The sequence below is a fragment of the Penaeus japonicus genome, unplaced genomic scaffold (assembly GCF_977035675.1).
Source record: "Penaeus japonicus unplaced genomic scaffold, GWHDUDI00000001_assembly GWHDUDI00000023, whole genome shotgun sequence".
In the NCBI taxonomy this organism is placed as follows: Eukaryota; Metazoa; Arthropoda; class Malacostraca; order Decapoda; family Penaeidae; genus Penaeus; species Penaeus japonicus.
The window spans coordinates 2172988-2179646 of NW_028234425.1; positions in this window are offsets into that span (position 1 = coordinate 2172988).

Genomic DNA, 6659 nt, shown 5'->3' on the forward strand with positions numbered 1-6659 from the left:
TGTCACTATCATCATTGTCATCATCACCATTATCATAACTTTCATCATCATTAGTATCATTACTATCATCATTATCATTATTGGCATTATCATCATCATTTTGTTCTTGTCATTATCATCACAATAACCGTAAATAAAATCACATTAAAAATGACATAGGAGATTCCCCATATCCCCATAGTAATGATAATGATGATGATAGTGATGAGAATTTAATAAAATACTCATCATCATCATTTATAAAAAAAAAATTACCATCTTTCTTTCTTTTTCTCACGGCCAAGATAATGTTATTATAAACACTGCCAGAGGGGCGACAATCCTATACATCACTATAGAATTTTAGACTTTTTGATATATTTGCAAGAGGGAGACACACTGATGCATACATGTATTTGCGATTATGTTGATGTAGATATGCTGATATACTGGAATGTATTGATGTAGTCGAATGTGCTGATGTATTTGAATATACAGATATATGCTAATATATCAGCATATACATAAATGTATATATAATATATAAATATATATATATATATATATATATATATTATATATATATATATATATATATATACATATACATATATATGTATGTGTATATACATACTTGCATATATATATATGTATATATATATATATATAATATATATATATATATATATATATATATATATATATATATACATATGCATATTATATGATGTGTATATACATACATATATATATATATATAATATATATATATATATATATATATATATATATGTATATATATATATATATATATATATATATATATATATATATATATATAAATATGTGTGTGTGTGTGTGTGTGTTTGTGTGTGAGTGTGAGTGTGTGTATACATAACACACAAACACACACACACACACACAACACATATATATGTGTGTGTATACATACATACATATATATATATATATATATATATATATATATATATACATTTATGTATATGCGGATATATTAGCATATATATACATACACACACACACACACACACACCCAGATATATATATATATATATATATATATATATATATATATATATATATATATATATATATATATATATATGCATACATACATCCTAAAGATTGAATACTATCTTTAATATAACCCTTAATAAATTGGTTGTAACTTCAATTTAATGCACGTACGTCAATCAAACGACCTATACCTTGACACAAGATATAGACAATCCGATTAAAAGGGAGAAAAAGACGTAGAGAGAGAGCGGGGTCAAAATCTATTAAAAGCCGCACCTGACTAGCCTGCGACAGGTAGGATGGGGGAGGGAGGGAGGGCGACGGGGGAGCGGGTGCGGGTGTAAGGGGTGGTGGGTGGGGGGGGAGGGGGTGGTGGGGGGGGGGTGGTGGGAGAAGAGGGGGGAGGCGTGGGGGGTGTGGGGGGGGGGGGCTGGGGAGGGGGGGGAGGGGGGGGACGGGGGGGTGGAGGGCGGCGGGGTGGGGGCCGCACGGGGGGGGGGGGGGGGTGTGGGGTGAGGGAGGGGAGTGGGGGAGGGCAGGGGGGGGGTGGGGGGGGAGGGGGGAGGGGGGCGGGGGGGGTAGGGGGAAAGATGGGAAATGAGGAGGGGGGAAGGGGGGGAATAATGAGAAAGGGACGCTAAACAAGTGGCAGGTGAGGGAGGTCAGGTCAAGCTAATGCTGAAAAACAAAAAGAGAAAATAATAAAAAAATAAAAAAAAAAAAAAAAAAAAAAAAAAAAAAAAAAAAAAAAAACAAAAAAAAAAAAAAAAAAAAAAATCAAAAAAAAAAAAAAAAAAAAAATGCTCAGGTCAGACATTCCTGCTTGATCTTCTTTCCGGTCGAAGTCTGCTAAATTTATGGCGCTTTGTTGACACGTCTGTTTGGCGAGATTGTGTGCGCATGTGGCCCTTCTTTTGTTTTTATTATTTTTTTATTTTGCTCATCATGAATCAAAATCGAAATATTATTGACCATATCTACTGCCTTTTTTATCATTGCTTTATATCAAATTAAATATCGGATTAAGTCTGTCAGTTACTTGACATATTTGTTTGGCGAATTTCCGTGCGCATGTAGCCACTCTTCTGTTTTTTGATTTCTCATCACGAATCAAACTCAACGATTATCACAATCTAATCGACTGTATTTACACCCCTTTTATAATCACTTTACATCAAACGAAATATCGCCTTAACCCCCCCTCCCCCTCCCTCCCCCACCTCCCTCGCTCATTCCAAACCTCATTCCTCACCCCCCCCCATCCCCCGCCCCCGCCCCCACCCCCTCCTTCCCTCATTACCTGACGTCCGTTTTCTAAAACCGATTCGAGAACGTGGGACCGAGGGGAGACTCACCCAAATTCCTAGTTGCCTCGTTAAATTATTATATAATCATTATTTTGTCATACATATATGGGATCTAGGGTCATGGCATGTGGGAACAAGGGAAGAGAGGTCATAATTATTATATGTGGTGATAATGAGCGTTATTATTAAATGAGAATGTTGAAGATGATAATGATAATGGTTATGATGATAGTAGTAATAATAACATCTTTATTGCTAATGATGATAATAATATTAATAAAAATAGAGCAGCAACGTTAACAGTAATGATAATAGTAATGATAACAATAATGATGATAAGGATAAAGAAACTAATGTTGATGATAATGATCGTTATATTTATCGTTTAATTATGGAAAATAATGACAATAATAACGATAATAATGATGATAATGATATCATAATGATAATAGAAATCATTATATTAATAGCAAGATTTATGATGATGATAGTAATCATAATGAGAACAACAATAATGATAATTATGATGATAACAATGATAATAACAATGATGATATAAATAGTAGTAAAAATGATAATTATCACGACAATGATAATAAGAATAATTATATATAATATAAATAGTGGTAATGATAATGATAATAATAATATCAATAGTGGTAATGATAATGATAATAATAATATCAATAGTGGTAATGATAATGATAATAATAATATCAATAGTGGTAATGATAATAATAACAATATTAATGATAATAAAGATAATAATGATATAAATAGAAGAACGTGTGACCAATAAATAACAATAAAAAAATAATAATTTGATAACCAGGAGAAACAAGCGTAAATCAGAAAGGAAAAAATAAAAAGTATTAATAATTACGGAAGGAAAATAGGTACTTGATTCAATATAAAATTTAATGAAATAAGTTTTCTTTTGCAGCTGCAGTTGAGGGGGGGGGAGTCTGCAACAGCTGTTCATCTTCGCTCTAAATTGTTGCAGATTTGTTGAACAATTGGCTTTTTATTATCGTCTTACCGGGAAGGGGTTACGAAACTAAACTTTTAACTTTCTTCACGTGTTTTCTTATCTCTGTTTTTTTTCGTTGTTCGCTTTTCTTATTTCTTTCTTATCTGTGTGTGCCTTTCTTCCTTTATTTACTTTTATTGGTTTACTTTTGTTATCATCTTTGTTTTTTTTTTATAGATTTGAACATAATTTTTCTGTTTTCGTTTTTTTACAAATAACAATTTTTTGTTTTCTGTTTTCAATCGAGAAGGAGTTACGGAACTAATAAAGATTAATACTCTTATAACCTCTTTATTTTTTGTTCACCATTTTTGTTGTTGTTCTCTTTCCTTGCCTATCTTTCACTTCAATTTCTCTTTTTATCTCTTTTCGGGAAGGGGTTAGGGTCTAAAAAATATCCTTATCCTTTTCATATTAATTCATCTTTCTTCGGAAAAAAATATTTGTTCTTCCTATCTACCATTTTATCAATCTATTCATTAGTTTATTCGTCTGAATAATGACTAATTCCTCGTGTTTTTCTCTCAGCATTTTTCGCCCTATCTTCTCTTTCTCTCTGTCTTTGTCTCTCTCTTTCTCTCTCTCTCTTTCTCTCCCTCCCCTTCTCCCTTCCTCCCTTCCCCCACCCCTCTCTCTTTCTCTCCCTCCCTCCCTTCCCCCATCCCTCTCTCTTACTCTCCCTCCTCCCCTCTCTCTTTCTCTCCCTCCCCCTCTCTCTCTCTTTCTCTCCCTCCCCTTCCCCCACCCCTTCTCCTTCCCTCCCTTCCCCCACCCCTTCTCTTTCCCTCCCTCCCCCTCTCTCTCTTTCCCTCCCTCCCTTCCCCCACCCCTTCTCCTTCCCTCCCTTCCCCCTCTCTTTCTCTCCCTCCCTCCCTTCCCCCACCCCTCTCTCCCACCCTTCCCCCACCCCTCCCCCTCTCCCTCTCTCCCTCCCTCCCTTCCCCCACCCCTCTCTCCCTCCCTCCCTCCCTCCACCCCTCCCACTTTCTCTCCCTCCCTCACCCCTTTCTCCCTCACTCACGCCGCCCTTTCTCAGTATAAACATTCCCATCTCCCTCTATTCAAGAACGTCTTAAAAAGAAACATTAAATACCTAAGATTAGCGGACGACACGTGACTGGCAGATGACACGAAGGATTCATAAAGACGCCAGACATTGCGTAAACACACACGTAGGATGGCCTAGGATGTTGCACGCGTTTACGCACGTCCTTCATGGGGATGTGGCTCGTGGTACGTTGATTATTTATAGGGGGGAGGGGGGGTTGCTTTGATTTGATTTCGCTTTCATCTCTCTTTCTTTTTTATTTTCTTTCTATCTCTTTGTCTTTCTTTCTTACTCTCTTTTTTTCTTTCTTTCTCTTTCTCTGTCTCTGTCTCTCTCTGTCTTTCTGTTTCTCTCTCTCTCTCTCTATCTCTCTCTATATATATTTCTTTATCTCTCTTTCTCTCTCTCTCTCTCTCTCTCCCTCTCTCCCTCTCTCTGTTTATCTCTCTCTCTCTCTCTGTTTATCTTTCTCTCTCTCTCTCTCTCTCTGTTTCTCTCTCTCTCTCTCTCTCTCTCTCTCTCTCTCTATCTATCTATCTATCTATCTATCTATCTCCCTCCCTTCCTCTCTCTCTCTCTCTCTCTCTCTATCTATCTATCTATCTCTATCTCTCTCTCTTTCCTATTTTCCCTTCCTTACATCCCTCATTTCCTTTTTTTCTTCCTTTTCTTCCTTTCTCCCTACCTCACCCCTTCTCTCTCTCTCTCTCTCTCTCTCTCTCTCTCTCTCTCTCTCTCTCTCTCTCTCTCTCTCTCTCTCTCTCTCTGCATCTCTTCTTCGATCCCTCCATTTCCTTCCCTCCCTCCCTCCCTCCCGCCACGCGACTCAAGACACAAACAACATATTTGACTTTTATCCAACCGGTATTGCTTATGGAGTGAAGCCAGGTGAAGGGAGGTGTGTATGACCTCCAACTAAACACGCACACACACGCACACATACACACACACACATATACACATACAAGTACACACACACACATACACACATACAAGCACACACACACACACACACATACAAGCACACACACACACACAAATACACACATACAAGCACACACACACACTTACACATGTGTACAAGTCTTACGTTTGTTTCATTCATTATATATATATGTTCACGCCTGAGTGAGAAAGACAGTGAGAGAGAGAGAGAGAGAGAGAGAGAGAGAGAGAGAGAGAGAGAGAGAGAGAGAGAGAGAGAGAGAGAGAGAGAGAGAGAGAGAGAGAGAGAGAGAGAGAGAGAGAGAGAGAGAGAGAGAGAGAGAGAGAGAGAGAGAGAGAGAGAGAGAGAGAGAGAGAGAGAGAGAAAGAGAGAGAGAGAGGGTGAGGTTAGGGAGAAAAGGAAGGGGATACACGCACATATACATATATTAATTTACATACATATATAAATATGCATAAAAAGGCTTATATATACACAAAGGGATACATGCATAGACACAAAAATACACCCACATACACATGTAGACATACACGTATACTCACGCACACACAAACATGTATAAACAAACATGCGCCTACATGCACATGCCCCTACATGCACGCCCATGTGGACACGCATCCAATTCGCACATACCACACCCACCACCCCCCACCTGGTCTGACTCCCTTCCCCCTCCCTCTACCCCCCTTCCCCCACATTCCCCTCCCCCCCTTAGACCATTATCTCGCCAAGGTTACCGACTCGCCAATCACTCACTCCGCAAACCACTCACCTCACCAATCACAATTTCCGCTAGACTCACTTCACTTCAATTCACTTCACTCACTTCATCAGTCACATCATTTAAAGGGGATTCTATATCACTTTATCATTTGCATTTATCCGCGAGACACTTTGTTTCACCTCATTCACTTCACCTTCGCTTTCACTTCACCTTCGCATTCACTTCAATCTCCCTCAATCCAACCTCAGTCAAATGCTCTGACCAAATCAATTAGTCAATCATTCGTTCAACCAGTAAGTCAGTCAATCAGACAGTCATTCGCTCAACCAGAAAGTCAGTCAGACAGTTAACCGAACAAACAGTCAACCACTCAACCAAATAGTCAGTTAGTCAGTCAGTTAACCAAACAAACTGTCAACCGCTCAACCAAAAAGCCAGTAAGTCAGTTAACCAAACAAACAGTCAAAAGCTCAACCAAAAAGTCAGTCAGTCAGTTAACCACTCAGTTAGACAGTTGCTCAGCCAGTCAGCCAGTTCACTAATCGGACAACCAGCCACTCAAGAAATAAGTCAGCCAATCAGTAAGT